General features: G+C 42.2%; 1 pseudogene; it reads left to right on the top strand.

The window, feature by feature from the left end:
• The first annotated feature begins 11,025 nt into the window (after positions 1-11,025).
• Positions 11,026-12,527, top strand: LOC115675256 (uncharacterized; annotated as a pseudogene).
• Positions 12,528-18,822: the final 6,295 nt, after the last annotated feature.

Below are 18,822 nucleotides of genomic sequence, written 5' to 3' on the forward strand. Positions count from 1 at the left end.
AAACACGCTTCAAACAGTTTTGATTAATTTCAAAACTACTTTTCAAAATAGTTTTTGGTCAACTAAAAACCATACAAAAGTTAGTGAAACCTCAAAAATCACATAACTCATGGTCAAGACATTCATTGTTTAAAGTCTTCCCAAAGTCCTACAGGCGAGGAGCCCCTAGGCAAATTCAAGTCCTACAGGTGAGGAGCCCCTAGGCAAATTCAAAGTCCTACAGGAGAGGAGCCCCTAGGTAAATTCAAAGTCCTACATGCGAGGAGCCCCTAGGCAAATTCAAGTCCTACAGGCGAGGAGCCCCTAAGCAAATTCAAGTCCTACAGGCGAGGAGCCCCTAGGCAAATCCAAGTCCTACTGGTGAGGAACCACTAGGCAAATTCAAAGTCCTAAAAGCGAGGAGCCCCTAGGCAAATTCAAGTCCTACTGGTGAGGAACCACTAGGCAAATTCAAAGTCTTACAGGCGAGGAGCCCCTAGGCAAATTCAAGTCCTACAGGCGAGAAGGCCCCAGGCAAATTCAAAGTCCTACAAGCGAGGAGGCTCTAGGCAAATTCAAAGTCCTATAGGCGATGAGCCCCTAGGCAAATTCAAGTCCTACAGGCGAAGAGCCCCTAGGCAAATTCAAAGTCCTACATGCTAGGAGCCCCTAAGCAAATTCAAATCCTACATGCGAGGAGCCCCTAGGCAAATTCAAGTCCTACTGGTGAGGAACCACTAGGCAAATTCAAGTCCTACAGGCGAGGAGCCCCAAGGCAAATTCAAGTCCTACTGGTGAGGAACCACTAGGCAAATTCAAAGTCTTACAGGCGAGGAGCCCCTAGGCAAATTCAAGTCTTACAGGCGAGGAGGCCCTAGGCAAATTCAAAGTCCTACAGGCGAGGAGGCCCTAGGCAAATTCAAGTCCTACAGGCGAAGAGCCCCTAGGCAAATTCAAGTCCTACAGGCGATGTCACGCCCCGTACCCCAAGAAGCATGAACATCCGCATAGGTCGAAATAAGATGCGACGCTCCCAGGTTACGTCACCGACCCGAAAACCCAAATCAAAGAAAACACGTCACATGCGGAAACGACTTATATATAATATATATATACACCCAGACAATATAAAAGCAACCATGAATAGCGAGAGTCACAATTTTACATACGATTAAAACTATATATACATTCATTATATCACTTATATACAACATCCATTATTATTACAAGCACACCGAACCAGTAATTATTAACTTCCAAAATACAAAAAGGATCAGCATTGACCAACAGTGGGGCCCTCTCAATTTATTGTCTCGCTCCCAGAACTAGTCCCTACGCCCTCTCGGAGACGTCCACATTGACTCACTATCCTCGGCATCACCACATGAATCCTCCTCAGTTGTCTATTCACCCGACGGCTCCGAGTCTGCCTCAATATGATCATGGCTCAAGCGGGGGCTCTGAAATGTCGGTTTTACCACAACCGTGAGAAATCTCAGCAAGTACAAACCACTAATCCTAAACTAGGCTAATGTACACCTCCAGAAGGGTAAATAAAACACACAAATAATGAACCAGCACATCAACATAATTTCACCCAGGCTCACAGCCTAATACATTGTCTCATAGCCCTGCAGGTTAGGCATTTGACATTAACGCAAATCACGTGCAGTTATACCGACCCGAAGGCCCACAGTTGGAGATAACGACCCGTAGGCCCGACCCGAAGGCCAACAGTTCGATAAATCGACCCGTAGGCCTGACCCGAAGGTCACAAGTAATTATAACGACCCGTAGGCCCGACCCGAAGGCCACAGTTAATAAATCGACCCGTAGGCCCGACCCGAGGTCAACAGTTTGATAAATCGACCCGTAGGCCTGACCCGAAGGTCACAAGTGATTATAACAACCCGTAGGCCCGACCCGAAGGTCATAAGTGATTATAACGACCCGTAGGCCCGACCCGAAGGTCACAGTTAATAAATCGACCCGTAGGCCCGACCCGAAGGTCACAAGTGATTACAACGACCCGTAGGCCCGACCCGAAGGCCACAGTTAATAAATCGACCCGTAGGCCCGACCCGAAGGCCAACAGTTTGATAAATCGACCCGTAGGCCCGACCCGAAGGCCACAGTTAATAAATCGACCCGTAGGTCAACATTTGAATATAACTCAGACATGGATATCGTCACACTCAATTTCCACCAATCACCACTTGCTGTGCAAAACGTATGCTCGGGAATTCAAGCCAAATACTGATGTCAAATTTACCAAGCATAACTATGTTCAAGTTAGACATGTGCCACTCATTCCCGGCATTCCCAAACATTTCCATTCTAATCCAACCCATTTCAAGTTCATTCCGCGCATTCATTACACAAGTCAATTTAATGCGCCTAAGGCCCGCCTTGGGCAAATCGATCTCGATAATTGTTCTCACTATCTCGGGGTCATTCAATAGGGTTTATTTAGATCCCAACCAAACCCCAATAATACCCAAGACTCAAACCGATATCCAATGAACCAATCAAGTCTCAAATTAAGTCCAAAATGTGCAATTCGGTTCTGGTGAACAGTACCAGAACCGAATGTCCAACATGCACTATATCACACTCAAACAATTCCATTAAACCTTAATCACATACCCTAATAATTCAACCACCAATTATACATAATTAAGCCTCAAATAAGCTTAATTAATCCCTACAATGCCCCAATCAAGGTCACTTACCAATGAATCCAACTAGTGCCACACTTAGACAAATTTACACAAATTCGGTGCCCCATGAACAGTACCAGGGCAGGGTACATTTTGTCCACTAAACCACCATTAAACACCCTCATTAGGCTCTAGTCTCAAACCCTAATCACCCAAACACTAAATATACTTAATTAAGTCTCCAATAAGCCTAATTAGCCCCTAAAATGTCCATTTCTAAGTCATTAACAAATAAACCCAATTAGTGAAACTCTTAGACAAAAATGCACAAATTCGGTACTCAATGAACAGTACCAGGCAGGGGGCTGTTTAGGCTTTAATCCACCATTAAACTACCTCATTAGGTCCTAATGACCTATACAAAACATCCCACACACAACTAAACATCATTAGGTCCTAAATGAGCTCAATTAACCCCTAATTACCCTCTAAGAAACACAATTAGACTAATTAAGGGTTTAGGGGTTTATACTCGCCTATTGTTGGTTCGGGACGACGAGAACGGGCGGTCGATCACCGACAAGCGGTAAGGATCGACGGCGGCATTCCGGATGCAAGCCAGCGGTCACGGCGACGACGGAAACGGCGATTTGCTGCTGGTTTGCTTCTGTTTGGGGCTGGAAATGGGACTGTTGGTGGCTGTTTAGGTGAGAGGGAGGTCCAAGGGTGTTGTGGCGTGGGGTGGAAAGCGACCAGCAGCTCCGGCTGGTACTGTTCCGGCGTGAACAGTACCAGACGGACAGAATATGCACGGCAGAACCAGAAACGAAAGGGAAGGAAACGGCAAAGAAGAGGAGAGAATGGGGGTATCGACAGAACAGAGGAAAATGGGAGAGAGAGAAAATAATCTGGTAAAAAATGAGTCAAAATAGTGTTAGTGGAGTCCAAGTGTCATTAATCCATAGCATTGGACACTTTTGCCCCTAATCCAATGGCCCAAATTTGATCCAATCCAATAATGTAGGGGTAAAATGGTCATTTGTCCTTAACCATGGTTGACCAGACCTGAGTTAAGCCTAACTAATCTTGGTTAACCCCCAAAAATTAACTAAATTTCGGAATTAGTGAAAAATGGCCTAGGGGCATTTTCGTAATTTTCCGATCCCGAACCGAAATTCCAATTTTCGCACATACGTGTTCCATATATGCGTGGCCAACATAATATGGCGTCGGATTCGCGAAATTCATTCTTTAAGCCCTCGAAAACTGACTGCAAAGTTTCGAGAATAAAATAATATTATTTTTCCAATTTTTGTCCATAACGACTCCCGGTATGCGTGGCCACCCAAAAATGGCGTCGGCCTCGAAAAATAACCTCGCTTGGCCTCGGAAATGGACATCGAGGTCCCTAGGGGCAAAATTGTAATTTTCCCCAATTTCTGTTGATATTTCTATTTTCAGCCGTATTACTCCCAAACGTGTGTGGCCACTATAAAATGACGTCCGTCTTGTAAAATAGTTGTAATTACCCTTGAAATTTTGATATCGAAGTTCGAGCTCAATATCACGATCAAAATAGCTCATTTTGAAGTATTAGGGCCTCTCACTAACGGGCGGCTGTTTAGGTGTTACGCGTATCGACCTAGGATTGTCCGAGTCGTGATGGCCTCGGATTTCGAGAGAACGAGAGGAATTATCGCTAGTACCGGGGGTCGCGATCATTTGGATTAAAATCGGGATTCATTGGTCAGGCGTACTTTCGGTCGTGCGGAATCACCCGCGATCCGATCGTACTTTACTGACTATATAAATCCGTCATTCTCCTAAGATTGGCCCATATTGGTTCAAAATATTCCCTCGACGTTCGTCGAAATCGGTGCTCAATCGCGATCGGGTCCTCAGTCCACGTACCTGTTCCTATTTAGCCTTTCCCATTAGGTTAGTATCCCGTAATTGATCAAGTCCGGGGGAAACTAACTAAAATCAAATGAGAATTACTGTACACTTTATTGATCCCGATAACAGGTCAAAATTCAGGATGTTACAGGCAAAGAGCCCCTAGGCAAATTCAAGTCCTACAGGCGAAGAGCCGCTAGGCAAATTCAAGTCCTATAGGCGAGGAGCCCCTAGGCAAATCCAAGTCCTACTGGTGAGGAACCACTAGGCAAATTCCAAGTCCTACAGGCGAGGAGCCCCCAGGCAAATTCAAAGTCCTACAGGCGAGGAGCCACCACTAGGCAAATTCAAAGTCTTACAGGCAAGGAGCCCCTAGGCAAATTCAAGTCCTACAAGCGAGGAGGTCCTAGGCAAATTCAAAGTCCTACAGGCGAGAAACCCCTAGGCAAATTCAAGTCCTACAGGCGAAGAGCCCCTAGGCAAATTCAAAGTCCTATAGGCGAGGAGCCCCTAGGCAAATTCAAGTCCTACAGGCGAAGAGCCCCTAGGCAAATTCAAGTCCTACAGGCTAGGAGCCCCTAGGCAAATTCAAATCCTACATGCGAGGAGCCCCTAGGCAAATTCAAGTCCTACTGGTAAGGAACCACTCGGCAAATTCAAGTCCTACAGGTGAGGATTCCCTAGGCAAATTCAAGTCCTACAGGCGAGGAGCCCCTAGGCAAATCTCCAAAGTCCTACTGGTGAGGAACCACTAGGCAATTTCCAAAGTCCTACAGGTGAGGAGCCCCTAGGCAATTTCTAAAGTCCTACTGACGAGGAGTTACTAGGCAAATTTTAAAGTCCTACTGGTGAGGAACCACTAGGCAAATTTCCAAATCCTTAGGCGAGGAGCGTCAGGTGTTCATGGTTTGTGGGTTCGTTCTTAAACCACGAAATCTGAATAATCATCATAATTATCACCACCGTCAATTCATGCCCTTGGATAAGCAATAAAGAGACGCTCACAAACAGGTAAGTTTTTCTCCCTCAATCATTAAGAACCTTTCAAAATATGTTCTAAAAAGAGAACCTTTGGATTAGAGCACGAATTTCAAAAGCAAGATCCCTAATCAGTTGTTGTGAAATTTTCATTTTATCTTGTTCATTGAGTTGACTAAAAAATTCAGGTGTCACCTTGTCTTTGAGATCAACCTCTAACGAGCTCAATCTCAAAGAGGGGCAGCTGTTGACACCTGATTTTTAGCTCATTTTTTCATATTTTCAGAAATCTCAAAATTAGGACTAGGAATCTTGGCCAAGCTTAGAAACCTACTTCTAAACCAAAAATAAATTTTTTAGCATTTTCCTGCAATTTTTCCTTAATTTCTTTTAGTCAAAATAAGTGAGAAAATCAAGAAAAATAGCAAATGGAATCAAAAAAATTCCATAAAAATAGTCATTAGTCTTATTTTAAATCCAATTTCATTAATACATCATCAATTTTGAAAAATCTCAATCGGGTATATGTTTTTCCCAAAATTGGGCAAAATCAAACTCGAATTGAACCAAAAATACAATTAAATCTTTTCTAGTCATTTTTAAGTCATAGTGTCTTCGTAAACAAATGATTATGGGACCTTGAATTACATAATGGTTGGTCCAATTGCTCAATTTGTCAAAGAAATCAGAAAACCCCAAAATTCAATTAAAAATTAGAAATTTTGAGTCCAAATTGGGAATCGTGCCCAATATGAAATTGTCGAACCATGAGACCACCATTTTTAGGGTTAATCATATGTGGGTAATTCAATTTTGGCGCCAATTTTGCCTAATCAGGTCATTAAGTCATCGAATTGAACAAAACCCTAATAACCCGAATACAAAAGTTTGAAAATCTTGGACATGATTATGACAAAAATTGGGAAAAATCATATATTTGGGTTCAAAATATGATGATGAATTCAATTTTGGGTTTAAATCTGAAAAATTGGGTTAAAATTGTGTCGAATTTGTGAATTTAGACCAACCCGGGTCTGTCGGGTCGGCCGGGTCAACTCGACCCGACTCGGGTCGGTCACCTTCTTCACTCGGTTTACCCAAAATGCCCATTAAACCCAGAAAAATATCTTTAGCCCCGCGACTTTGCCGACCTTCTCCGATCAAATTAGGACGTTTTAATCGAGTTGGCTAGCTAGAGATTCTCCAGCTGGCGCTAGGGAATCGATCCAACCGATCGAAAGTCGGTTCTAACGAACTTTAGGCGGGAATTTTGATCAACAAAAAGCTGGAAAAAAAAATAGAACAAAGAGAGGAAGCTGTTCGACGAATTGCCGAAGAGAGAGAAGAGAGAGAAACATACGCGAAAGAGAGTTTTCTAGAGGGAGAGTGAGTTGAGGCTTCCCGGACCGAGCGATCGGTGCTTTTTCGGCCAGAAAAGCGCCAGCAAATCGGCCCAGGTGGTGAGCCTCCTCACCTGGAACAGGCGGCCCAAAGCTGGTCAACTAAGCCTGAAAATTAGGCTCGGTCGACGTGCCTCGAGCCATTCCGGCGAATCCAAAGTCATCATCTTGCAGACGAAGTGTCCAGGAAGAGCTTTGTGATTGGAGATTGTCCTGGAAACACCTTTTGATCATCAAACGAAGCAGGTAAAAATCGATCACGGTCACAGTTTTTCCAGAATTTCCAGAACTGAGTTCTATGCTCATGTGATTTCGTTGATGATTTTTTCGCATTTTGATGTTTAAAACATGTTTCTGATCACATTTTGTGTTGTTTGATTGCATTTTTTTCCATTAAACGTGTATAAACCGAGTCGACCGTGCATTTGACCACCTTGCTGGAGTTCGAAGGTCTTCGCCGGAGTGCCGTCGTGGCCTTAAGCCACTCAAGTTAGCCTTCCTTAATCCCTGTTTGATGTTTTGAATCGTTGTTTTGATCGATATAGACGGCTAGGGCGGTTAGAATTAGGATTTGCATTTTGAAAAAAACTTGCCAAAAACAGTTGCGAATTAGGTTTATTGACCAGTTTTTTTCGCTAGCCGGCGGCCTTCCGCCGGTGTTCTAAGCAGGCTAGATTTAAAATATAACATATGGACATCATAATGGTGCAATCGGAATGGCGAGATAGTCGCCGGAAGGTCGTTGGCGATGAGCTTAAAGTCACCGCCTCGAGAACATATAACATTGAACCATGCCTATTAGGTGTTTGTGAGAATGCCTCAATGAAGAAGGCGTTAAACGACGCCGTTTTGGTGTCGTGCCTGCCGGAGAAGATGACCGGCGTCGGCGTCGGCGACACCTGGTTCGACCAAGCTGAACCGGGCCGGTCCGGTTCATTTCCAGGCAGGAAATTTTAAAAAATAAATAAGTAAATAAAAATCTAAAAATATAAAAAATTGAAAAAAATAACTAAAAAAATAAAAAAAAATTTCATAAAAAAATAATAATAATAAATTCAGAAAATTTTTGAAAAATCGAAAATATTCAGAAAAATAGGAAATTCGCAGAAAAATAAAATTTTTCAGAAAATTCAAAAAAATATCAGAAAATTTATAACAATTCAGAAAATTCTAAAAATACAAATAAAAAATTTGAAAAGTTCAGAAAAATCTAAAAAAATTGAAAAATTCGAAAATTCGAAAATTCGAAAATTCATAAAAATTTTCAAAAAATCATAAAAATCATTTCTCGGTTAATGAAATTCTCAGAAATTCAACTTCCGAAGAAAAATAAATCAAAAAAATAAAAAATAAATAAAAAATTTCAAAAATTCACAGAATGGTTCAAAAACACCGTGGCCAACCTTAAAAAGTGAAATTTGAATTTTTGGAAGTGCCCAAGTGACATTTTTAGAAAATCTCAAATTCAGGGGTTATAACCCCTAAAAAACCCTAAAACCCAAAAAAAGTGCAAATCATGAAATGAATAAACTTCTAGGGATTCATTGGGGTTTGGATGTTTTGATTGATTTTCATTTGTTAGAGACCATTTAGGATTGATTGATTTGATTGACATTGATTGCGCATTTAATACTTGATTGATTTTCCCCGCGAAGAAAATGGATAGAATTAGTGGGTAAGTCTCGGAAACTTGCATGACACGTTAGACATCATATCGTTCTTAGGTACCGAAAGGGCGTTAGGGATCTCGATTTGGGATCATTAACGTAACCAAGTCCCCGTACTCAGAATCTCTAGTTCGTAGGATCGTGGTATTTCTCCCATACCCCGATTAGATTTCTAGTCTAACTACCAATAATGACTAGTGGCGACTCCAAAATCAAAAACTTAGATCAAATAGGAAATTACCATCCGCTGTCACGTGAGATATGGTCTGGGAGATACCCTTACGCGGAAATACCTCCTTAGCGCGCAAATCGTGAAAATCCCAAAAAAAGCGCGGCGCGACAGCGATATAGTAATTTAGTGAACTTCTGTTATTACTAAATGAATCTGCGAACTACAGTGAATCTTTTGCTAGTTCCATGTCAAAATCTACGTCGACAATTGTATATGTTACTTGTTTATTTAAATACTTTTACCTATTTGATGTCAAATTGATGGTTCAAAAGATAGATGAGAATAATATGAACGATGGATTTGGGTAGGGTAACCTTTGAACTACCCTTCATGAATATATAAGATAGCTTGATTAAGAATGATTGGTATATGGGAGGTTTGCTTCCTAGGTCCCTTATCCTTGCAAAAAGGTTAGCATCATGCCGCAGCAACATCGTAAATGGAATGAAATAGAGAGATTGTGAGAGGAGGAGCGGGCAAAATCAGTGGACTAAAATGCTCATGTGGCAGGCGAGAAGAGTCAAGTGCTTGTTATGGAGAGTTTCTCGATGATCTACCACCAAGTCCAGAAGTTTGAAGATGCTGCAGTCAATAGAAGAGCTGATAAGTCCGGTCATTCATAAATCCAAAAATCCTCGAAATGAGTGAACTGTCGGGGTTATTTGTAGTGAGTGAGCTAAGATGATTAGCGGACAGGATCACGCAATGTGGTAATCCCGGTGTAGGGAACTGAGTGGATGGATTGCTGCGCGTCAGGACAACATAGGCCAACCACCAATCCACCAAAACTGGGTTAGTAAAAAGATCGGGCTCTTAGTAACAAGCGTCACGTCGAATCTACCAAATCAAAATTCTCTAAGACATTCTGATCAGACACGGATATAACTCAGGATCTTGCCTCCAATCCAAAGTTACTCCTAGCAAAGCTCTATGAAGCAAGGCCCCCTACAAGTCCCTAATAACAAATGATCAAATTACACATCTACACAAATCACTCATAACATTTTTCCATGTGAATATCTATTATATCATTAAAGTGATACGATAGTAATTTGCTATATTTTCAAAACAACAAATTAATGAAAAGCTTATCATATGATATAATACAAGTAGTTTGTGAATTGGCAGTTAAGGTATTTCATATCTTTCATTATCTGGGTCTTGGTAGTATTTACTAGCAAAAAAAGTAATTTAAAGAAGATAGAATTTGCTGGAAAATTTGTTCAGCACATGTTTTTTTTTTTGCCAATTTTAAAAGCAAATAAACAACCCAAGGAAAAAAAAAACACTTTTCTAATTATAGTGCACGACGATTGGTCCTTCAATTGCTGTATTTGCAGGGATCTCTTAGAACGTTGAATCTTATGAACCCATCATTGAAAATAGTGTAAGAGCGATTATCAGGTTGATTGTTTATTTTTTGCCAAAATTATCAGATTGAGTTGAAAACAACGTATTTTTCACTAGCTCATTTTATAACTTGCGTCGAATTCTTTTGTGCAATGTCCAAATAGATAGCTGTCCCTATCGTCCTTTCCTTTTTCCACAACAAAAGTTCATCTCACTAGGGACAAGTGCACTACGAGTCCTAAAACTTATAAAAAAAGTGCATTTAAGTTCTAAAACTTGCAAAAAGTTCAATCGAGTCCTAAAACTTGTAACAAAAGTGCATTTGAGTCCTAAAGATAACACCGTTAAATTTATTAACGGAAAACACTGACATGGCGCTTATTAATCATTTCTCTCTCCTACGTGGAAAATGATTTAAGCAAAAATGTCCATGTATGCAAAACGACGTCGTTTTTGGACGTCCCCCTTTCTTCTTGAACGTCTCTCTTTCCTTTCCCCTGCATCATCTCCTTCTTCCTTATGAACGTCTCTCTGAACCGTATGCTCTGATTCAACCTCTGCAGGAACAACATCTCTTCTTTTTCTTCCCAAATCGAAGTCGTCTGAACCCTAAGCCCAGACTCATTGTTGTTTTTCTCTCCCTCTAAACGAAATTAACACTTGGTCTCCCTTTGAACCCTAAGCCCCAAATCAAGTTCGACGATCTTGAGCTCCCTCACGATTTGGGCCTCCTCGCGAGTTGGAGTTCGACACCCATTGTCATTTGGAGTTTAATCGTGATCTGGAGTTCGTAGAGTTCGAGTTCGAGTTCTTTTCTTTGTCGATAGCATGTTCGTGCGAAGACCTGTCCTGCGGAAGTCTCGATGGCGGATCGAGTGGCTTTGACGATGGAGACAGCGACGGCGATGGCAACGGGGACTCCTCCTCGCGCAGGTATCACTCTCTGCATTATAGCATTTGGGTATCGAACGTCGTGTGTTTTTGTATTCCAGTTCGGTCAGGACCTGTGTGTTCGAAGCGATTCGATTTCCGTTGCGATTTGCGATGAGGTAGGGTAGTATAGCTATTTGTCCGAAGGCGCTCTCAAGTTGATGCACAATCAACTATTAGTAGTCATCCTCTGTCCTCATTATAATGCTTAAACCTCTATCGAAGAGCATGATGAGTCAACTGAGAGTGATGGAAACTCAAAGTGCTGCTTCCGGTATCTTCATAATTGATTCAGCAGACATGGGTTAGATTTTCAATTCATTGTAGAAGTTTAGGTTAGCTGGGATCAGTAGACATAAATTTAGCTCCGGAGTGTACTGATGTACAAACCCTTCTCACAGTAAGATTCTTTGTGAAATTGAGACTGAACTTTAACTCCTGTTTTCAATACATGAAGTTCAAACAGATAAGAAGTCCACTATGCTTTGACCCTTAATTTGCGTTGCGATGTGCGATGAGGTAGGGTAGGATAGCTGCTTGAGTTCCTAATTCCAGTTCATGCGTGAGAAATGGTTCTTGTCTCGAGTTCTTGATTGGTTTATGTGGAGCTAAGCCTTGACTCGTGATATTAGCTCCAAATGTTTCTCTTCTGGTCCTTATTAGTGAGTTGCTTTACCATATGGTGGAGATTTTGTGTCGAAAGATTGAGGAATTTTGATATACTTTTTGTGGTGTATACTCTTTGTCAGATTCTTCCTGGTTATATATGAAATTTTCGACTTTGTTATCGTTTTCTAGAGTTTCTTCTCAATTGACATTTGATGCCAAGCATGAACCATTTCGAGAAAGATTGTGCTAATGTAGTTTGTTGTCTGAAGATGCTGATAATATACTTATATCCGGAAAGAATCATAATATAGGTAATATACTTCAATTAGGTTCTTATAATATGACGACTAGAAGAATGAGGGTGCCAACATTTGAATCAAGTGGCGTTACTCCTAATGAGGTCGAGTCGGAGCCAACATGCTATTGTGGTCTTCAATCACCAATTCTTAACGCAAAGACAAGGAAAAACGCAGGAAGAAGGTTCCATGGATGTGCTCAGTTTGATAGTCCGGGTTGCTGCAATTTCTTCATGTGGGTTGACCCGAAGATACTAGATCGAGCAAGGGACATGATAGTCGACCTCCTTGAAAGAAATCAAGCACTATGTGAATCAAGCCAATCGAGGCATGATGAGGTCGATGTGAGCTCATTGCTAACTAAAATGAAGACTCAAAGGGCGAAACATAAATGTTTAAAGGAGGAGCTCGCATAAGTAAAGAAAGAAACGATGTTGTATCAATTGGCATTCGTTCTATGCATGTGTTGTATGACTGCATTGGTTATATGTAATATGAAAGTTGGTGGGAATTTTCTAAGTCTTCCGTAGTATCTTGTGTTGAGGAAAATCCATAATTAGTTTTAAAGAAAGACAAAATAATATTTTTCTGACCATAATTACACTTAAGTTATTTGATGCAAGTAAATACTGAGTCATCAGACTTAGTCGATGAAAGGACTTTGTTATTCAGACTCAAAATTCCTCATCAGATTCAATAAATGTTATTTTTGGCAAGTTTATGCAGGACAATCAAATTGATATCTCAAGATATTCTAATTTATTATTGTTAACATTATACTGCATACATATATGTCAAACGAGTTCGCTAAAACATCATCATAGTTGTGACATTCTAAAATCTGACCCACTTGGAATTTATGAAATGGATGATTTTATGAACGTACTTGTAGTTAGATCTCGCCCGGAAGATCTCGCCCGGAACTGATCATTACTGGGATACTAACCGTTAGGGAAAGACTAATTGGGGATTTAAATTCGCGAGACCAAAGAAACTTGATCGTGAATTGACTTTCGACCATAGAATTGTCGAGGTGACATTTTGAGCCAATGTAGGCTGATCTAAGGATAGTTAGGGATCAATTCGCCGCTGTCATATTAGTGGATCGCGGGTGATTCTGCTTGACCACGAGATGAACTGACGAATGACCCTAAATCTATACCAAACGATCGCGCCCGTCGGAACTGGCGATCGATCCTCGCAATTAAGTGACAACCGAGGTCGTCACGACCCGAGTGAACTTGAACGTGGCTTGATTCAGTATCGGGCACGGGTCAATAGTGCGAATTTCCCCAAAAGCCGCCCGTTAGTCTGAGATACGCTCAAGTTACGTTATTTAAAATTTAATCATTAATTAGAGACCAAGTTGGGTATTGGAAATTTAGAAAGTCACGACAGAACATTTGGACGACGTTTTTATTAGTATGATCAGCCTTAGAATTGTCCGAATCCTTTAGAAAAATCGAATTTCGGCGAGAAATGGAAAATGACCATTTTACCCTTGAGACTTTGTTAAGGCCAAGTGTAAATGGGGAAGGGCATTTTGGTAATTTTACCCTCACTTTAGAAATGACAATTTTTGGACAATTTTACCCTTGGACTTTTTGGGAAATTCCCATTTTACCCTTGGATATTTTTGGAAAAGATTCGATCTCGGCTGTTGATCTCAAGATAAGAACGAATCGTGGCCGTTGATTGAAAAGTAGAGAGAGGGGCAAGATGGTCATTTTGCAAAAAGGGGGATAATTATTGGAGTATATAAACCATTTTCTCTCTCTCTCCCTCTCATTTCTCCCTCTCTCTCTCTCTCTCACGGCTCACTCTCTCTCTCTCTCTCTCTCTCTCTCTCTCTCTCTCTCTCTCTCGGCGAACTCTCTCTCCCTCCCTTGGACGTGACTAGCCGGCCAAGCAAGCCACCGCCACCGTCGTCGATCGCCGCCGTTCAGCCGGACCGCCGTAGCCGCCGCATTCCAGCCGCCTTGTCGCCCTTGGATAGGTTGTGCTTGCTTGGAAATTTCAAGTAAGTTACAATCTAAACCCTATTTAGGATATCGGGTATTAACGGACTCGTTTAGACGTGGTTTAGGGTAGTTTAGGGGTTGATTAGGGTGCTGATCGTGGTTGTTGGTGGCTGATCATGGCTGTTAGTGGCTGTTGCATGTTGGATTAGACATCTGGGAATGAGTTTTGTGGGTTGGAGATCCATGGGTGTGAGCTAAAACTTGAATCTTGGTTGTTTAGTTCAAAACTCGGATTCGTGACTACTGTACCCATCCGATTTGCTATTTTTGTGGAGAATTTTGTGGGCCAAATTTGAGAAAGTTTTCTTCATGAAAGTTGCTCCCAACATCTTGAAGTATAACATATTTTAAATTTGGAATTTTTGGAGGCCACTTGGGTCGCACGAAAACCCATTTTCAGACCGTCTTAAAACTGCCCGGAACACTGTTCATCCCGACCTTCTTGTCTTACCGAATTTTTATAATATTTTCCAGATCTATTTTCAATAAACTTCCTTCACAAAAGTTGTTGGTAACTTTCTTTTCTATGATATATAAAAGTTTCAAATCTTTTAAAGGTGATTTGGGTGTTAAAAGAAATGTATTTTGAGGACAAAACAGTCTGTTAGAGCGAACTGATTTTGGTCTGATTTCGAGGGACAAAAAGGCATGGTTACAGATTGAACCGGATTTTGTGTTCTTCATAAGAAATGTTTATCAAGATGTTTTTTTTTATATATCCAAAATTTAGAATTTTTGGAGTTCGTTTACTATTTATTTTGATGGAATTTCGGTCACTGTATAAACTGCCCAGATTTACCCTGATTCTATGGATGTTCATTTTTATGAGCGGAATGGTGGGGGTGTCGAGGTTGAATAGTTGCTGCCCTCGTGACTGGAATTGATGCTTGAATGTGTGTTTGTATGTTCTAGGGGCTGAATTGAAATGGTTGAATTGGGTGCATTTGGGTGCATTTAATTAATGTTCGAGTATGTGAACGTGTGAGATTTGAGGCATGTGATGTGCGTGTGATCACTAAAAAGCCCTGAGGCGTGTTTATGCGGGGTACAGATAAAATACGGCGTGTTGGCATGTTCGTGTGATCACTAAATCCCTGAGGCGTGTTTACGCGGGTTGTGATACGAATGTGGGGCTTGAGGCGTGTTTACGCGGGCCGTGGAAAGAGATTGAAAGTGAAATGTGTGATGTGGCAAGTGAGAGTGTGATCGGGCCTGAGGCATGTTTATGCGGGTTGCGATAGGAATGTGTGATGTGGCAAGTGAGAATGTGATCGGGCTTGAGGCGTGTTTACGCGGGTCGCGATAGGAATGTGTGATGTGGCAAGTGAGAATGTGATCGGGCCTGAGGCGTGTTTATGCGGGTCGCGATACGATTGTGTGATGTGGTAAATGGAAAGTGAGATCGGGCCTAAGGCGTGTTTATGCGGGTCTCGATAGGAATGTGGGGCCTGAGGCGTGTTTACGCGGGCCGAGGAAAGAGATGGAAAATGAAAATGGTGTGTTAGTGCATGAATGAGTGTGAAATGTGGGGTTCGGAATTGTTGTGTGTACGACATGTGCTTTTGGGCATGAGAATTGCTTGGAATGTGCATGTGGCTCGAAATTCGTGTATTTGAGACTAATGTGCAGGTTGAGCCCAGGTAAGTACACTTGTGTGTGCGTGATATGTATGTATTGAATGATTGCGTGTCTGGACCTGTCTGGAGATACGTGGTAGCTTAAGTGGGGTTTAGGCTGTCAACTTATTGAGAGTTGTTTCATGGTTGTTTAACCAAATTATTTTAGAACCCCGCCCTGAGTCCTGAATCTACCGCCGCCGCCGCCGCAGCGTTTTGGTATACCAATGCACACCGAGCATTCAGTTGTAGAGTATCCGGTAGACGACAATTTGGCTTGGATCAAACATATGACCGTAGTCTGGGTAGATTTAGGGGTAGAGCCAGAGGAAGAACCAGGGGAGGAGCATAAGGAAAATTTGCTGGAAGAGTCTGAATCCGAGGAACAGATTGAGGTGCCATTAGAGTCGGGGGATGAGGATAACCCGATCGAGATCAAGGCAGACTCCGAGTCTTCAGAGGAGCACATGCTCGAGGAGGATTGCGATTCGAATTCTGGGGAGACCGAATCGGAATGGACGCCGTCTACAGGGCGTAGGGGCTAGACTAGGGGTAGCCAAGCCTTTTGAAGTGTCCCATTTTTGGAAATAGAATATACCCAGACTACTAACCTTTTTGGAGTTGTTGACGTGATCCGTGGAAGCTAGTTTTTATGTGTATTATAGGTTGATGAAATTTTGGCGAGTGCTCAAGGTGACTAATGGTTGTGTAATGGACGAGAATGGATATTGTATATATATCGAGGTGTAATGTTATGTTTGGTGGTTTGGCGAATTATCTCTCCCTATTACCCCATGATTTTATTGTCAGGGTTTATGTTCTTGTTTCCGCCGTGTGCAAACTCTGATGTGATCGTTTGAGCTCGGCGAAGTTTCCTGGGTCGTCGCATTAATTCGACCAAAGAGGGATGTTGCGAGCTCGATAGGGTTCGGGGCGTGACAATAGTCATCGGACGCAATCATCTGACGACAACTTATATACAAGTTTGTCGGCAAAAGTACACCAGAAGTGCCACAACTTGTGTACGGCGATCACTTTGGTGCCATAACATTTTTTCGGATCACTTTGGTGCCAAGTCGGAGGAAAATAGATCACTTTAGTGACTCCGTCCAAAATTCCGGCCAAAAAGCTGACCTGGCATTTATATTTAAAAAAAAATGGTCTGACATGTACACGTGGAAATTATGTGGCTTTTTTTCAAATTTTTAAATTTTTAGAAAAATAATAATAATTAAAATAATTAAAAAAAAAGTTGCAGCAGCGGCGAGGGAGCCCTCGCTGCTGCTGCTGCTGCCAACCCACCACCGCCGGGAAGGGCCGGCGATGGTGGGCGCAGTGGTCGGCGAGGGCCGGATCAGGCGAGACAAGACCTCGCCGTCGCCTGGGTCGCGACGGTGAGGTCGGCCTTGCCTTTGCTGGGCGAGGCGAGACCTCGTTGTCGCAACCAGGCGACGACGAGGTCTCGCCTCGCCTAGCAAAGGCGAAGCCGACCTCGCCGTCTCCTAGGTCGCGACGAGCGAGGCGCGCCTCGCCTTCGTTAGGCGAGGCGAGACCTCACCGTCGTGACTGTGCGACAGCCGAGGTCTCGCCGCCCAAAGAAAGGCGAGGCCGCGCCTGCCGTCGCGACCCGTGCGACGGCGAGGTCGGCCTCGCCTGGCGAGGCGAGACCTCGCCGTCGCCCGGGTAGCGACGGCGAGGTCTCGCCTCGTCGGATCCGGCCCTCGCTGGGCTCGGCAAGGGTCGCCGGGCCCTAACCAGGGGCCGGCGACCCTCGCCGACCACTGCGCCCACCACCACTGGCCCTTCCCAGCGGTGGTGGGTAGGCGGTTAATATTTTTCAAAAAAGTACACGTCAGCGGGCTAAACGGCGTCGTTTTTTATTTTTAATGCTGACTGGACCTCTCCGGCGAGCCGTGTCAGTGCCACATCGGATTTCCGGCGAGCCACGTCAGCATTGGCACTAAAATGATCGTTTTTCAAAAAAGTTGGCACAAAAGTGATCCGAAAAAAAGTTATGACACCAAAGTGATAGCCGTACACAAGTTATGGCACTCCTAGTGTACTTTTGCCCAAGTTTGTCATATGCATCCATCTGATATTGACCATGTGATTTAAACATTCAGAATGAATATAATTGAGATCAACAACTCATATGGTCAATATCAGATGGATGCGTATGACAAACTTGTATATAAGTTGTCGTCAGATGATTGCGTCTGATGACTATGATGATGTTTTAACGAACTCGTTTGACAGATTTGCATGCAGTATAATGTCAACAATAATAAATGAAAGTTTAGGGAAAGAGAATACTGCACACAAGTCTTTATAGTGTTTCGACTTTATCAAGCGTACGTCCACTTTCCACGCTGGCAGCCAGTTGGCTGTGTTTCACTATTGAATCACCAAGAGATTATAAGAACAGTGCTTCTCATATGATAGATTGCACTATCACGTATACTCTTTACTCAAGTAATTTTCTTTCTAAAGTAACAACATGAAATACAGTAATCACAAGTGTGTAAGATCAAAACTCTATTCAGACTTTGGAATTCTTGATTCTAGTTTTCTTTCTTGTACGACGTTTGCACTCCTCTATTTCCAATATATCCATTAGACAGTCTTCAGAGGATTGATCTCCAAATCAACCCATTGGAGAATCTTCCCGAAAGAAGATGCATAGCCGTTAGAAGAAGAACCATTATCTCCAGGTGATTTGATCTCCCATACAATCAAATCAAGGTTTCCATAAATGTAGTTCTTCGGGTTTTAGGAACGATCTTGCGATTGCCAATTAGGATATTTTGAGATATCGATTATAAAATCAATTTGATTGTCCTACATAAATTTGCCAAAAATAACACTTATTGAATCTGACGAGGAATTTTGAGTTTGATAACAAAGTCCTTTTATCGACTAAGTCTGATGACTCAGTATTTACCTGCATCAAATAACTTAAGTGTAATTGTGGTAAAAAAATGATTGTTTTATCTTTCTTCAAAACTAATTAGAGATTTTCCTCAACAGTACTGATAACGATTGATGATGAATATTCTGTTCAACAAAATGTCTGCACTTTCAGTGCACAAAAGGCAAGTAGCAACTCAAGCACTATTTGATACTCAACATACTGATTAATGATCGAGAACAAAAGCTTCTGTTTAACAAAATGCCTGCATTAGCTTAGC

Source organism: Syzygium oleosum, unplaced genomic scaffold (genome assembly GCF_021117445.2).
Source record: "Syzygium oleosum isolate NSW1041296 unplaced genomic scaffold, Sole_v2.1 Sole_v2.28, whole genome shotgun sequence".
Classification (NCBI taxonomy): domain Eukaryota; kingdom Viridiplantae; phylum Streptophyta; class Magnoliopsida; order Myrtales; family Myrtaceae; genus Syzygium; species Syzygium oleosum.